This window comes from Rhipicephalus microplus, chromosome 2 (assembly GCF_043290135.1).
Source record: "Rhipicephalus microplus isolate Deutch F79 chromosome 2, USDA_Rmic, whole genome shotgun sequence".
NCBI classification, from domain to species: Eukaryota; Metazoa; Arthropoda; class Arachnida; order Ixodida; family Ixodidae; genus Rhipicephalus; species Rhipicephalus microplus.
Window position 1 is genome coordinate 110,588,433 of NC_134701.1, and position 18,110 is coordinate 110,606,542.

Consider the following 18,110-nt stretch of genomic DNA (forward strand, 5'->3'; position numbering starts at 1 on the left):
ATTTTTCGGTTTTAATAATACCTATAATGTAATGTGCCAAGGTGAAGAAAATAAAAAAAACACTTTGAATATCGACAAGGCACATCGTTTTCTAAGCCAGCTAATCGAAAAGTTGATGATCACACTTATAGGTGACGGCGTCCATTCTTAAAGCTTTGAACAAAAGAATTCGTGAATGAATCTTGCAAGCAATCTGGGGTGTCCGTTTCTTCGCATGAGTGTTGCGGTGTTCAGTTCATAGAACAGCCGTTCCACAGAAACACACATGTATGTGCGTCCACAATTGCACCACATGTAAGGGAGTAGGTTCTTCACAGCTAAATTCATAGTCTGTAACGCGGCTCTCGCCTTTCGCGGAATCAGAGCAAGAAAAATCACGACGAGTGACGAACACGAGCCGCACTCCTGACTGCAGCAACACGAATGATTCTGAGCAAGTCTGGCACGGATGGATACACACTGTACGCTCTGAAATGTCTGTCAAACTAACATGATTATCCCCGATGGTAAAATTGTTTAGTTCATTGCAATAATTTTCAAGTCCCTACAATGAATGACGCAATAATCCCGTCCGACATAATATTCTTTTCTCACGTCATTTTATTCATCGTAACAGTAAGTGGGCTGAAAATCCAAGTCATCAGTGTGAGGAACCCCTGAAGCTGTATTTGCCACATTTTTCCCCCTTCAGTTCGCCGTCTTCCGCAACAACCATTCCATCACCTCGACAAAGTAGAAAGGCGAGTTCCGGAACGATAGGGCGTACCTGACCGAAATCCAGACCTTTGAAAGGCTGCTGACCCATGCATTCAACTAAATCTGCACGAAAAGTGTACTTCACTCCTTCAACCCCTACCTGAGGGACTGCGTGAGCCCTTTTCGTTAGTTCTACAAATTTGCACACGACACGCACTTCACCACACCTGGTCTTCTGGTGGACTAACCACACGATTTGCGGACTAAAGTAGACATTACTCTCCCTCTCAGCTGTTTTTTTTTCTTAGAGTGTATGCATCTATTGCAACCGCCTTAGCGTGTTTTGTTATGCTTCATTCCATGTCAAGTGATGACATTCTTATTAATCTGTTTTTTCTATTGTATTGTGTAGTTTGCCATATCTTCAAATTTTCTGGTTCTTGTTTATTACTAACTCCATACCCCCCTCACAATGTTTCAAACAAATGTAAACCTGTGAGGCATTTGAATATAAAATAAACATAAGTCATGGCAGAGTGACATGACAGTGTGGTTTAGCGGTAGTGCTTTGTCAATGAGGTTTTTAAGAGATTTTTTCCTGGGCACCTCAGTGCTGGCTACATTACGTTACGTAGGAAATACAGAACGCCCATCGGAAGTTCTTGATGGAATTGCGGCGCTTTTTTACGAGAACGGTAACGTAAAACTTCTTTATAAATAGCTGATCACTTTGAAAATATGAAACACGTTCAAACAACTCGCGCCCTGCTTACTGGCTACAATGAGGAAACATCTAATATGGCAACATGTGTTTGTTGACAGCACCAATCACCGTATTCTCCAGTAATCAAAAGGACAGCGCTACGTCACATTTAGCTATACATGCTACCATTGTAGTGTCTATGAACTGGTGCACCATGGGATGCTTTCAATGGTTGCATAGTACCCTCAATATTTGTACTGCTCTAATTATAGGCGCTTTAATTGTGCTTTGGAGACTCACCTGTATTTGTAAGAAACATTTGTAAAACTGCTTCTTTTTTTAGAGAAATTGGTTGACCTCACTTTGGTGTAGCCTACATCAATGAAGCATTTCCTATCGATTTGTTATTAGCATTGCTGCCAAAGAGCTACAACATTTCATTGCTTTCTTATGCAATCACTCTATGTGTAAACTTTTCAAACCTTAGGAACAGTAGGTTATTTGTGCTTCTTGCTTTTCACAAGTCTGCTTAGTTACGTAAACAATTTTATCCCATCAGTCAATACCAATCTACACAGGTAAAGAAGGAAGTACTGTTGCGTAAGTTGCTCGAATAAGCATATTTGATGCATGAATGCTTCTGTGCCCACAATAATAGGTAAAAAAGAAATGAAATTTCTTGATATCTCATCGTTAATTCCTGGTATGTTCAAGTAAGTCGTAACTCCATGAGTACACATCGTTTTTAGCTGACCAGTCCTCCCTCTTGAACATTTGATTTTATGGCCCCGCTTTGTAAATTGCAATAATTGCATTATGAGTACTTAACGGAATGCCTACTTAGAGTTAAGAGGAACACTACGGAAGGAATGAAGAAAAACACCCCTGGAATGTTGCTTCTCTGCCTAATTATGATAAATAACGTAGGTGACATTTTATATCAAAAATCACCCTCTAATAAAACTGGGTTTCTGTGACGAGGTCACACAAAACTTTATCCAGCATGCAAGTTTCCAAATTAAAAAAAATGAAATATTCGACTACTCAAAGGCACAACTGTTTCAAGCCATCTCTGTTTTTGTGTTTCTATTTCTTCAAGTATTTCATTTTTTTACTAATAAAGATGTACGCTTCCTTCGGACCTCGCATAGCTGACAAAATATTACAGAGTAATAACATGCTTAAACACGCATAATGCACCTTAAACCTGCCTGAAAAATGGCTTCAAAATCCGATCACTATATGAAAAGTGCGCGATTGTGCAAATTCCTTCAGATGTTTGAAGAGTTTTATATTTGCGAAGACTTTCGGAATGACGAATAAAGCAAAAGGAAAGGCAGAATAATGTTTGAAGAAGTCTTTCTGGTTCATTCCCTTATTGTTTAAAAGCATCGAAGTGACTTGGCTTCTCCCAATTACGGCCAGGAAGAGTTTATTTGTTGGAGCAGGAAAAAAAACCTATGTGTTGCATGGGCCACTGCCCTTGTGATTCCCCAAAAAATGCATACAGAGCGAGCTTTTACAAATTGCGTGCGCAAACAAGAGCAGCTCTTTGACGATGGAGGCGTTTGGAAAGACTCTACGCCGTCTGTTGGGTTTCGGAATTTCACTTTTTATGTGAAGTGGAAAGTCAGGGATTAACAATATATCTCTCGAGGCGAGAGCTTGAGACATTGAAATTATTGCATGTCGGCATCAAGGAAGCGGAGGATTAAATTACTGAAGAAGGGTCAAAAAGTTAACGCCTTTGAAAAATGTGCAAGGTTGTGTTTTGTTTACCTTTACCAATTATTTGTCTATTGAGTAGCTGCATCTTCTATCAAACAAAGAAGAGGCTGGCAAAGACACCTCTTTAAATTCTCAAAAAGCGACTCAGTTCGTTGTGTGAGATAGGTTAAAAAGAATGTTTCTGCTATAAAAGCAGAAAGTAAAAAAGGTTTAGTACTATTTTTAGACTATATACTAGACCAAGTTTTTCAGAGCATATGCTGAGTGATAAGCAGCGTTTTCGATAGGTTAGCTATACTTTGTCATCATTGGCTAGTATTACCTAAAATAAGTCCAAGCCAATATTTTGCGAAAACCACCCATTATATCTCAGAGCTGACCACACACAAAGCACCACAATTTCCGTGTACCAAAATATCTTAGGAAATAGTCCTCTCTGTGTGTACGTGTTCTCGCAAGGAAGCACTTTATCCTCCTATGGCCCAGCTTTCATCCAAAGCATTACGGTCGATCTAACAGTGCACCAATTTTCCAGGAAAGTCAGTTTTATCGCAGCACTATAGTGTAAAGGCTATGTAATACTCTTGTTCGTGCATACTCTGAGTAGAAAATGAATGAGATGTTACTGTTTCTTGAGCTTTGCAATATAACATATAGTAGTGACTTGTTAAGATACACCCGAAATCTCTCTTGAAAAGTCCTGCCATCCATTGCTGTCTTTCTGAGTGTAAGGTCGCAAAAAATGCAGGCAAAGTCTTTTCCTAACGGCAGTTCATTACGTGACAAGTCGTAACTGACCAAACAGAATAATGGCTGGTATTATAGTGTCAGTTATGGAATTATATTGAATTGCTGCGGATTTGTTTTAGGAAGAGTGTAAGACAAGGGGACACAATTTTCACAATGATATTTACCACGTGCTTACAGGATGTATTCATTGGCAAAGTATGGGAAGAGTAAGGGATAACAGTTAATAGAGAGTACCTTAGTAACCTGCGCTTCGCTGATGACATTGAGGAGGAGGAGGATTGAAAGAGGGAAGACAGGGAGGTTAGCCAGTTCTCAGACCGGCTTGGCTGATGACATTGAATCGGTGAGTAACTAAGGGGACGAATTGCAATTCATGATTACAGTATTAGACATGCAGAACTGAAAGGTAGGTCTTAAAATTAAGCTGCAGGAAAAAAGTTATGTTCAACACGAAAGAGATAGGTAGCGGTGCACTTGAAATTGTAAAAGAGTACGTCTACCTAAGACAGGCAGTGACCGCGGAGACAAACGACGAGATTGAAGTAACTAGAAGAATAAAAATTGGGTTGAGCACTATCAGCAAGCATTCTGATATAATTACTGGTACATTGTCACTACCTTGCAAGAGGAAGGTAGATAGGAGCTGCATCTTGCCGGTATTGCTTACGGAGTAGAAACTTGGAGGCTTACAAAGAGGGTTCAGCTTAAATTCAGTACAACGGAGAAAGCGATGGAAAGAAGATTGATAGGTATACAATTAGGAGATAAGAAGAGAGAACAGTGGGTCAGCGGAAAAACCGGGGTTAGGGATATCATAGTTGAAATCAAGAAGAATTGTACATAAACCCGGCACGTAGCGCGTAGGCAATATAACCACTGGTCATTAAGGATAAGAGAATGAATTGCCAGAGAAGGAAAGTGGGTGAGGAGAGACAAACAGCTAGGAGGGCAGATAGGATTACGTAGTTTGTGGGTATAAAATGGGAGCAGCAAGCACAGGGTCGAGTTGATTGGCGGAACATGGAAGAGTTGGCTGGCGAAGCCTTTGTCCTGCAGTGGGTGAAGTCAGGCTGATGATGATGATAATCAAATCGAAGTTCTACTACCCTGTCAACCAAAACAGCTCAAACTTCGTTACCGTTAGACGCTCAACAAGTGAGACAACTGCGGAAAAGCTCACACGTTTCATACTGTTTATACTTTGCTGGAAATATCCTCAGTGGTAGCGTGTAAGTGAATCAAGAAAAGTCCGTTTAGGGGATGCAATTTACTTTTCGAGGAGCTTTACATCACGTAGTGTTACATCAATGCTCGGAGGGGGTGGATTGATGACTGGACAAACTTTATTATGTCCGGAACGCACTTTAGAACGTTGCGGGCCGCTTCCATGTCGCAAAAAAAAAGATCCAAGTCTCTTTGCTGCGCCGCGGGCCCGTTCAACTGCGCATAACTGTTGTTCGAGTTCGAAGCTGGTACTCGCATCCTCCCGTTTGAGAGGCATGATGACTTCACCACAGTATAACGCGGGGCGCCGCCAGAGCATATGTTGTTAAGTAGCTATATCATTGCAGAAAGAACATGTATTAGTTAGCTGTATTTCGATATAATACTTGTGCAATGGCGTGGAGTTAGAGTGCCCCAACTTGAACAAGCCTAAGTGGCAGAGCTTGAGGTGTGCTTAGTTTTCGGTGAGGTGGCGGATATTGTCTCTGTGTCATGTATAAATATTTTGTCTCGTATTTTGTTATACGAGAAGGTAGGGGTGAGGCTGTCATATCCCTTACTTTTTGTCAGCGTTCTCACGTAATGTTGACACAGCTTGCGTAAGGCGTTGTCTTAGTGGAATTCTGTCTCCTTGATGTACACGGGTAAGCAAGGTCAGCGCACATACTGCAGGCATCTGTACTTGTCGCTACTATATCGTGCTTCTAATTGAATGCTGCTTGAGCTCTTGAATGATGAACGAAAGATGACACAACTAATTTTGTTATGTTTTCTTGAAAATAGGACCTAGTTTTGATGACACACCTAGAAGTTCGCTTTCAGTTTTTGCATTCTCATACATTCCCCGTAAAGGCCTGCTGTTGCGCAATTTGATTTCTGTGCATGGCATAGGGAACAAAAATCTATATATTACGCCCCTACGCCGTGTACACCAATCAAATCAAGTTTTTCGGGCACTTGAGTGGAGACAGTAGACTGTTTCGTCATTTGGGTTTTCGTGTAAAAGTGCGACTTAAGTAAAGCGAAATGCCGAGGCCACATTATTGTGATTGACCTTGTTACATTGTCTGTCTCGTGTCTGACCAAGTGGTGGCTCAAGTTAGGACATAGATTTAAGTTGCATACATATCCTTCATTTGGAACAATTCCGCTATTACCCGTGATTTTGCAGCATTCAGATTTGAAGGGCTCACCCAGTTTAATTCGTGCAACCTGCCTAGCGTTTTTTTATCGCTCTGATTTTACGTTATTGCAATTTCCGCAGAAATGCAGTACTAATGGGTTCACACGCCAGATAAAACTCAGCATGTAAGGTGCTCGTAAGAGTACAAAAAAAAAACAGACCAGTATGCAATGACGGAAACTGGGCATTTGTTAACTAAAGTGAATAGGTCCGCTGGAAATGCTTGTATAGGTTGATGTCGAGGCATGTCGCCAGAAAAAAAAACCTTCACTAGTTATAAGCTTAAAATTTACAAATTACCAGCTTAAAACTGACCATTTTGATGAATCAGGGCGTGGCACCTATCCTGCATAAGATCTGATAGTGATAGAGAGTATATCTTGGGAAATCCTTTCATTAAAAATTTGCGCAAGTCTCCCCATTTCCAAAGCGAAAACATCCCTCACAAGTTGATGGCAGCGCAGCTATCCGACACTGTCGTCTCACTTTCACTCTCAGATGCACGTGACAGTCGTAGCAATCCCTTCCAGAATACTGTAAAATTATCTTAGTACCGCTGCCAGAAAAATCTGCTCTCGAAGAAATCACGACTTCCTGGGATTTTCTCATGGGTTTTCACTCCTTCATTCCCCTTTATTCAAAAGGAGGAAGTACCTCTACGGGCACTTCGAGCCGCGGCAGCGCATGCGTTGTCTGTAACGTGAGCCTGGGTCTCAAGCCCAGATGTGTCTTTTAATGTGAAATCGCAGGCTCCCAAAGGGCTCTTTCCGCACTTCAGTAGGAAATACTCACCGTCTACTGTTGTAGTCTCGAGGGACAAAGACCGCAAATGGCAAACTTCTCACACTCAACGCATTCTCACCTTTAAATCTATCCTCAGAAAAGAGGGCGCACCGATGAAGTATTCCAGTTTTTTGGTCACCAGAGAGTATCCTTTCCCCGATTCTACGTTATCGACGCTGACACACCCAGCAAACCAGTGAGAACTATTTCACCTTTTCTTGTTTCGAAGTCTTCGACAGAAATCTTTGACCCAGGATATAAAGCATCGAGAATGGCAAGTGGTGACCTCCTGTTGGAGCTCCGCGACCAGAAACAGTATGAAAAATTGTCTAATCTAGTGAAATTTGGAGATACGAAATTAATAGTAACCCCACACCGAACCATGAACACCACCCGTGGCGTTGTTTCAGATGACGACCTGTTAGGGCTGACGGAGGCTGAACTCCTGGAGGGTTTTAGCGAACAGAACGTCATCAACGTAAAACGAATTAGGATGAGGCGCGATGGCAAAGAAATCCAGACTAAGCACTTGATACTTTCAATTCAAGTGTACTGCCCGACTCCGTTGAGGCAGGGTACATCAAGCTTCGAGTGAGGCCTTATATACCGAACCCTCTCAGATGTTTTAAATGCCAGCGGTTCGGCCACAGTTCTCAGAACTGCCGAGGCCGCCTAACTTGTGCGAAATGCAGTGCTGATGAACACACATCTGATGCTTGTGAAAACTCTCCTCACTGTGTGAACTGTAACAGGGAGCATGCCGCATACTCACGGTCATGCCCCAGCTGGAAAAAAGAAAAGAAAATTGTCACGATTAAAGTAAAACGAAACATTTCATTTAGGGAGGCACGAAGGCAGGTGTCCTACCTGCCAGAAACCAGCTTTGCCGAAGTGGCGCGTCAGGGAGCAGCGCCACGACGGCCCCCGGTGCCTGTCTGGCACACGCGTAGTGAGCCAGCAGTGACGCCATCCGCCCCCTCGGCGGTTGCAGCCAGTGCTGCTCCGCCATCGAAGAAGGACCCACCAACCTCCGGGCTGGGGGCCGCGAAGGCCTTGTCTTTAGAGGCGAGACCCTCAAAACAACTGCAGCGCTCGCAAGAGCGCTTGTCCAGTGCCTCGCTAGAGGCAATGGACACAACTTCGAGCGTGAGGTTGCAGCAAGCGCCTAAGGATCGGCGCGACTCCGTCGACCGATCCAAAAAAGAAAAATTTCGTGTCACGGCCCCTGGAAAGGATCCGTGAGCTAATTTTCTATCCTTGAGCACACAGCACAAAACACATCTGAAATGGACACGCAGATTTTACAGTGGAATGTGAGAGGACTTCTCCATAACCTTGATGATATTAGAGAACTCCTTAATAAACATACTCCAAAGGTGCTGTGTGTTCAGGAAACACATCTTAAGTCCACGCAAAAAAAATTTCTAAAGCAATATGCTATCTTCCGCAAAGACCGTGACGACGCTGCCGCCACGTCGGGCGGTGTCGCTATAATAGTTGATAAAGGTGTTGCCTGTAAGCAATTAAACCTCCGAACTTCTCTTGAGGCAGTTGCTGTCCGAGCAGTGCTGTTCGGGAAGCTACTAACAATTACTTCTATTTACATTCCTCCGTGCTATCAACTTTCAAAGACAGAATTTCAAAGCTTCATTGATGAACTTCCTCCGCCATATATAGTCGTTGGTGATCTAAATGAACATAATTCTTTATGGGGCGACTCCCGTTTGGATGCACGAGGACGCCTAATAGAACACTTTCTGTTTTCGTCAGGTGCATGTTTACTTAACAAAAAAGAATCAGCATATTATAACACTACGCACAACACATACTCTTTTATAGACCTGAGTATTGTCTCGAGTACACTAATTCCTTTTCTGGAGTGGTCTGTTCTCAAGAACCCCTTTGGGAGTGACCACTTCCCGATAATGTTAAAGTTAACAAAAGAAGATACATGCTCGCCTGACTTTCCTCGCTGGAACACCAAGTCAGCCAACTGGGAACTGTTTCGAGAAATTACATTTTTAGACGGAGATGAGATTGCTGATTTTAATATAGACGATGCTGTAGCATTCCTAACAGGTTTTATTATGGACGCTGCAGTGAAATGTATCAAGCAAACCAACGGAATGACCAATAAACGTCGCATTCCATGGTGGAACGACGATTGTCGGAAAGCGCGCAATAGACAAAATAAAGCTTGGAGACTACTCCGAAATTACCCAACAGCGGAAAACCTCAACAATTTCAAACAGGTTAAGTCCCAAGCCAGAAGAACGCGTCGTCTTGCAAAGAAAGAAAGTTGAAATAGGTACATCTCCGGTATAAATTCTTCCTTCGACGAAACGAAGGTTTGGAATAGGGTAAACAAGTTATTGGGTCGGGAGACACACCCCCTACTTTTGGTAAATAGCCGAGGGAAGAGCCTGGAGGAGCAGGCGGACTGCCTAGGCGAACACTTTGAATACGTCTCAAGTGCATCAAACTATACAGAAACGTTCTTAAAATTCAAAGAACGCGAAGAGCGACAGCCCCTTAAATGTAAACGTCCATCCAGTGAGTCTTACAACTGCCCATTTACATTAGCTGAACTTAAGGCATCTCTTGCGTGCTGCAACAACTCCGCGCCAGGTGTTGATCGTACAACATACGAAATGGTCAAGTACCTTCACCCCCAAGCACTAAAAACACTCCTAACTCTCTTCAATAACATGTGGGCAGCTGGGTATATTCCATTGTCATGGAAAGAAGCTATAGTCATCCCAGTACTTAAACAAGGCAAAGATCCGTCTTTGGCCGCCAGCTACAGGCCAATAGCGCTAACAAGCTGTCTATGCAAACTATATGAGAAAATGATAAACCGGCGCTTAATCCACTTTTTTAGAAAGTAACAGTATACTAGACCCCCTTCAGTGTGGTTTCAGAGAGGGGAGGTCGACAACAGACCACCTTGTTCGCATAGAGACATACATCAGAGATGCATTTATTCATAGGAAGTTTGTACTTTCGGTATTCCTAGACTTAGAGAAGGCGTAAGACACCACATGGCGTTTTGGGATTCTCCGCGATCTTGTCACCATGGGCATCCGTGGGAACATGCTAAACACAATTAAAAGTTACCTGTCTAACCGAACCTTTCGCGTAAAAGTGGGAAATGCTCTCTCTAGAACTTTTACCCAAGAGACTGGTGTTCCACAAGGGGGCGTGCTTAGTTGCACACACTTTATTGTAAAAATGAACTCCCTGCAGTCAGTCATTCCAAGTGCGATGTTTTATTCCGTGTACGTTGATGATGTGCAGATGAGTTTCAAATCATGCAATATGTCTGTCTGCGAACGACAAGTGCAGCTTGGAATGAATAAATTCTCTAAATGGGTGGATGAAAACGGTTTTAAAATAAACACGAAGAAAAGTACTTGCATACTTTTCTCTAACAAACGAGGGGTAATGCCACAACCAAATGTTGCTTTCAAGGGAGACCAACTCTCTGTAAGCAGCGAGCATAAATTTCTGGGAACCACTTTAGATTCTAAGCTTACGTTTATTCCCCATATTAAATATGTCAAAATGAAATGTTCTAAAGCGATGAACGTCCTAAAACTCCTGTCACGTACAACATGGGGTAGTGATCGAAAGTGCCTCTTGAAGTTATACAAAAGCCTTGTCGGGTCGCGCCTTGATTATGCCTCTATAATTTATCATTCCGCAACGCCAAGTGCATTAAAAATCCTAGACCCCGTTCACCATCTGGGTATCCGACTTGCAACCGGTGCTTTCAGGACAAGCCCGATCCAGAGCCTCTATGTAGAGTCGAATCAGTGGTCACTTCACCTGCAGCGATCCTATAGCAGTTTCACATATTTTATAAAGGTACGTGCAAACATCAAGCATCCATATTATTCAACTATAAACAATATGACCGCTGCCACCCTCTTCCATAATCGACCCACAGTGAGAAAGCCGTTCTCCTTGCGTGTGAGAAACTTATGTGAGGAAATGGGTGTTCCGCTGCTGGAACTCTGTCCTACGCCCACAGCGATACTTTTACCGCCGTGGCAGTGGCAGCTTATACACTGTGACACCTCATTTGTTGAGATCACTAAATACGCACCAGAAGCACATATTAAAATGCATTTCCGAGAAATCCAGTCCAACTACTCATGCGTAGAGTTTTATACTGACGCTTCTAAGTCGCATGCAGGGGTGGCTTATGCAGCCGTCGGACCATCCTTCTCGGAATCCGGCGTGCTGCACCCGGAAACAAGTATATTTACGGCTGAGGGTTATGCACTATTGTCCGCTGTGAAGCATATACGGAAATCAAACATACAAAAATCAATTATATTCACAGACTCGTTAAGCGTCGTAAATGCATTAAGATCCCTTTTCAGATCCAGAAATCCGATAATAATTGAGCTATATTCCGTTCTGTGTACAGCGTATATGTCCAACCAGCATGTTACTATTTGCTGGGTACCTGGCCATAGAAGTATCGAGGGCAATGTGTTAGCTGACCAAATGGCCACGTCAATTATAATGCGCGCTATTAACCCCACCGCTACTGTCCCTGGAACAGATCTAAAACCCTTTCTACGAAAGAAACTGCGAAACCACTGGCAACGCTTGTGGGACACAGAAATAAATAATAAGCTTCATTTGATTAAGCCGCGGTTGGGTTACTGGCCCTCCGCTACAAGAACACGGCGAACTGATGTCCTATTCTGTCGCCTCAGAATAGGACACACTTATGGTACTCATAACTTTCTTCTGACTGGCGATGAACCTCCTACTTGTGGTAGATGTGGTGAGAGGCTAACCGTCCTCCATGTCCTCATGGAGTGTGCGGAAGCTGAAAGGGAGAGAAAGAAATATTTTGCTTTAGCATACCGCTATAATCTTCCTTTACATCCGATTATGTTTCTCGGTGAAGAGCCGCTTTTTATTACAAAATCAGTTTTAAGCTTTTTAAAGGATGTAGTACTGAATGTGTTTAGTCCAACATTGAATGTTTTTAGCCCAACAGGTTCATAGCACATCCTCTGTTCAGAGGATGCTGCTGTGATAGCAGATTTCAATGAGCCCAGGCCTCCATGCTCTTGTTTTAAGGGCTCTGTCGAGGCACTGGTGCTCCATGCCAAGTTTTTATTTGACATACTTATCACTTTTAAATCATTTTATGTCTCCATAGCTCACATCACTTGTCATTGCCATAATTTTATCATATGTATATTTTTACACACCTACAGCGACTGTTTTTTAGGCCCATTTACAGCCACGTCACATTTGTTTTATCTACACTGCACATCCCACAATTCATTATCATCGCTCTGGCGCTCTTTGGCCATATCTGGTCCTTGCGCCAATAAACACCACTAATCAATCTCACAATCAACGCAAATCCTGCGTGATGAACGTCACACAAATATATTGCTAATATGGCGCAAGCGTTGAAAAAAATCAAAGTGCGGACTATTCAATTTGAGTAGGTAATAATATAGCAACAGTTCTAGCAACTTGGTGGTGCATTCCTTCGGTAGGACTGCAAAACAAAAAGTACATGAGGAGACAAACGGGCAAAGTACAGAGAACTTGAGCACTTTTTCATATTCCAGTCGGGAATGTCCATAATGCTTGCTGCTGGGTAGCCCCAGTGTGCGTGTAGGAAGGGCGACAATGGCGCCATTGGTTGGTATTGTTACCATCAGTATAGGTGTTTTTTTGCGTACGTTACACTGCTTGTACTTTTGCTGAAACTTGAGTGCCAGGTGCAACAGCGTTTTATTTTTGCAATCAAGGATAACCTGGCTATCATATGCACTATTGTTAAAGAACGTTACTTACCCTAGAGGTGAACGACTGGCGTTGGTGTGAACACTGATATGAAAGCATTTAGTGCCATTCCAAGTGTAACTAAAGAGGGTAAAATCGGGAAGCTACGGAAGTATTGCAATCACGGTGATTGTGACTTGTCCGGTTGAGACCAGCTTGCATATTGCGCCAAAAATCTGATATAATATTTCTAATGACAGTTTCTACCATAGTAAGTTATGAAACATCACTCTAGAAGCGTTACTACGTATTACCGGTGGGTGAGCAGCAAATGTTCGGCAGACAGCTAACAGCATGTGATTCCTATTTATCTCATTTTTATCGGCAAAGCTAAGCCCTAGGATATCTCACTCTGTGTCTGTTGGCAGGGTAATCAGCCAAATAACCAGAACATCTCACTGCCAGTACATGCTCTATCCTTTCTTTTGAGTGTAAAAGCAAGTGTCGATGCGATGGAGCAAGTTTGCCGATGCTTATTCAGAAGCCTAACGTAGTTGGTCGCGCAATCTTTTGCCTTCAGGTGAAGAGTTAGACACAAGGTATTTCCTGTAAGGCCTCAACATCTTTTTTTTTTCGCTCTGTCCATAGGTCGAACATTGAAACAGCAGTAGCAGCGTTTTCATTAGTTCGATGATCATTTGTGATACAGTGAAAACCTGGATGATTTTCTGAGTGAACAAAACTGTACAGATATTGAAACACGCAAAATTCTGATTGCCGAAAATTATGGTGAAGCTTTTACTCCGTAAAACTGTTCTTGTGGCCACAAGGAGAAATTGGTGACATTATTTATCGAACGTGAGTCTAACAAGGCCACCATGATTGCTTGTTCAACTAGAACATCACGGCCACGTCCCTATAGTACTGCTCACACAAAATTCAGCAAATGTATACAACATAACAAAGAAATGAAACTTTAGACAAAGAGGGTGGTGCTGAGGATAACAAAATTGCATTCATTGGCTCAAAAAGCGAAGTGTGCTTTCTGCAAATATTCACCCAATCGTTTACCCGTGTAGAGAATTCTACTAGCATTTTTTTGTCGACCATCCTAGCCGGCCATTCATTCCTTGAAAGCGCTGCTGCTTTAGACGTTCTGAGTACCCCTTTACATCCGATGACTTTTGTGCTACAAAAATTTATTTAAGCTTTTTTCTGCTGTTAGGTCCACAATCGGTAACTTTTCGGTGCTCCCAGAAATTCTTGCGATTGTTACAAAAGGTGAGCAGCAGTGATTTATTTTGACACTATTTATTTCTTGTTTCAAAGTGAAAGTGTTTATGTAGGTCCAATGCATACTTCATTTATAGCACCGATTGCAAAGGCCACTGTGAAGTGACTAGGCGGAACTTTCACATGCTCGTTTACCAGATGCGTTACCTCCTGCATTCGAAGCCATCTCCTTTAAAAGCTCGTGGGCTTAAATAATTGTACGGCAGGTGAGCCACAAAGCCTTCATAAAGTTTAGTCGATGCCGTGTTGTCGGCGACAAATTTTGCTTAAATCAATCTCATTGTTTTTACTCATTGCCTTTCATTACATTCACCGAGATTTCTTGAAAAACTTCCAAAACGGCTCTGTCCACTGTTGATCTTGTCCGAACATCTACGCCCAGTTAGGGCTGCAGCCCATGATGTGACGGGCAGAGGATTTTCTGACAGTGACGCTAGTAAGTGCGGTGCAGTAGTTGCACAGCTTCCAATTGAACTTCTTCTTTACACGTCAGAGTATGCCATCTGTTACTGTCGTATCACAAAATAACATTCAATACAGTTTGCCATTTCGGTATGCCTGTCTTTTTGTAGAAAATCAAGCCAACAACTAAAGCAAACGCCTTTATGTCTAACAGTGTAACAACTCTATTACGGTGCAAACTAAATCCACACACCTCAACAATTTTCTTCGTCACTGTCATGTACCGTATAAAATATTTGAGTCAATCCCTTTGCCGCCAGCGTCGTTTTTCCAATGCGCGAGAGGTTACTAGAAGGAGGTTATCTTATTGGTGGCTAAAGTCAAGGCGCGAGTGAAAATTAAACTCTTCACTGAAAAGTACGAATCCTCAAACTCACTTTTTAAAGAAAAAAAATAAACCTAGTTTTTGGTTCATTAAGTATTACGGCTTGGTGGCACTAGCCAGCGGCCGATCTAAAGGGTACAGCCATATCCATCCATCCATCCATCCATCCAGAGAAAGCGCGAAAGCGCTGCTCACGAACACCCTCATCATCGCGCAAATTAGTTTCACACAAGTTGTATACGTGTTAAAAGAACTCGCTGCTGGGTTAGCTGCTTCATAATACTAACGTTTTGAACCCCCATTCAATATATGGCCTTTTGTGTCGCGTGATGCATTCGCGCTGTAGACATTAGGTTTAATAGGCGGTATGAATACATGATAACTTGTGAATAGTCGTCGTCGTTTTCCTGTGAAGATTCTTGAACATGACCTGTATGCCCTAAAAAGCCTTTCTTCACACATTGCGTGCAGTAAACCTCTTTTATTATGTGAAATAATGTTTATATATAATTTGCTCGTGAATGATACCCTCACTGTAGATGAATGCTTTCATTTTATGTAAAGTGACGAAGGGTACAGCAACCTCTCTTGTCGTGAGGTATTCCCCGCCGTTACTAAGCCCAACAGATTTCGTTAGCTTTCCTTCAAACGAATGAGATACATCCCTCTGTAACTAATGAAAAGTGACTGTGCTCTCCTGTTTTTTTTTTTCCTGTGTCCATAAGTACTCCCATATTGTTTCGCGTAAGAAATAATCAGTAATAACGGGAACAGACGTGACCACTTCGTTAAAGTCTTGCACTTCATTTCATTACGCAGGCCCCAGGCCTAACTGTCTTGGCAGCTCACGCAATAAATGCCACAGCACTCGGGACTTCACGCCTCATAGACTTTCCTAAAATTAACTAGAGGGGACAGTGACGCAGCGATAGTTCAGCGACCATAGAAATTACGGCTATGACATTGATTTATATAGTCTTCATACTTGCGGGCGGCGAAGCACTTGTGGCTTCGTTTATTGCTGTGATTGCTTTGTTTGGTTTTGTTTCAAATGAAAAAAAAAACAGTTTTAACTTTGAGATCAGATTTGAAGTTGTTAGCCTAAAAGATTAAGTTGGTGAAGTGTCACTGCCGAACATTTGCCGATTGTTGTTTCGTGACATAGCACCTTCAAGACGCCCGAAGCCAGAAGGAACGTAAAATACAAACACTATGCAAATTCATGGCATGTTCATATTTTCCATGCTTGCTGTAGTGCTAAGCGTTGCAGCTACAATAAACACTAGCGCCCGACTTCGTTTTAGTGTATATTCAGGCAACTCCGCGTCGCGCATCGTGTAAACTGGTGTCGCAAAAACTAACTTCCGTTTGTGTTTTCAGTAGCCTTTTTCTGTCTCGTGTATTGTATATCTCGTGTGTTTCAGTGTGCGTTGTGTGTTTTTTGAGATATATCTGCTTTTCATTTAAAATACATGCGAAAATTATGTGCTGCACTCACGGAGTTACTGAGATATTTTCTTATTACTAGGAATATTCAATTTTTAAATTGTAGGCGTTTTCTCATGTGTGGTGCGTAAACGTTAAATAACCAGCAAGGCTGCAAGATACTGGCATTATATGTTCACAGCGAACCAATTTGGCTCTCTTTATTGAATTGATCTCTGACAAATTTGTAGGTGTCTATATAACGTTTCTTTTGTGATGCACGTTAGCTCCTCTACAAAAATAGCCATTATGTCTTGCGCCACTCCTGCCGTACAACACAAACACACACACATACAGACACACACATATAGACAGATAGATAGATAGATAGATAGATAGATAGATAGATAGATAGATAGATAGATAGATAGATAGATAGATAGATAGATAGATAGATAGATAGATAGATAGATAGATAGATAGATAGATAGATAGATAGATAGATAGATAGACAGACACGGCAGCAGTGCTCCTTTTTCGCAAACAGCCACCTTTGCAGTTAAAATTGCGCCTTGCGTTGAAGGAGAGCATTTGCGAGGAGATTTTTTCTTGTTTTTCTTCTACAAAACGTGTTGTCAAGAGACACAATGATTTCGAAACAAACAAAACTCAAAGCAATTTCACACTTTTAAAACACATATAAACACCGGCGCAGGCCAGTAAGCTCAAGCGCCTCTCGAACGCCAGATTACTTATTTTTCGCCTGTATCTACTCTTCTCTATACTAGCAACTCTGCTCTTTTTCCTTCTCCTAACCGCTCTTTATGTCTTCATCTCACCCCTTACTACACTAGGCTGTACATGACTGTGACGTGGTGTGCCCTTTTATTACCTTCTTACCTCATCTCTACCCTAACAGGAATACTTCTGTTCCTTGCTTTTTGGCCTGATATTCACGAAAATAAATGTCATGATTTAGCCTCATCCATCTTACTTTTATTCCTCCTCATCTTGACGGCAGAAATATTCACTCTAGATTTCTACCCTCACAGTCTTTCTTTACTATGCTATGCATGCTTATTCTGAGCTAAGAACTGCTTGGCGTTCACCAGCTTTCTGTACCGCCTACTCGCAATGTTTACTAACACCGGCCTTATACTCCCAGCTCACTTTCTTCCGTGTGCCTTTCTAGTGTAGTCTTCAACATCTAGGCTTCATAAATTGTTATTCACGGCATAACTAGAGTCGTCTAGTGGCTAAGGTACTCGGCTGCTAATCTGCAGGTCGCGGGATTGAATTTGAGCTGCGGTGGCTGCATTTTCGAGGGAGGCCTAAATGTTGCAGGCTCATGTGCTCAGATTTGGCGCATGTTACAGAACACGAAGTGGTCTAAATTTGCAGAGCCCTCCACTACGGCATCTCTCACTTACATATGGTGGTTTTGGGACGTTGAACCCCACATATCAATCACCGATTACTTTGTAGCTAAGTTTGCATTTGGCGCTCTTCAGCCTGTGTTGCATTGCGCGATCATCATCTATCCCCAAGAGCCTAACAATTTCTGAAGGGGCGATGAGGATTTGTTTTGGTCTTAACCTTTGTAAGAGTACTGAGTGCGAAATGACTTAGATTTTGTGGCAGAGAGAAAACAAAACTAAATAACTAGGACCGAGTGATTCAAGGGGCTGTGAACTTCTAAAGCTGTTTTAAAACACAGCTTTCGTTCACAGTTCTTTTTTTTTGTACGGAATAATAAAAATAAACTTTGATTA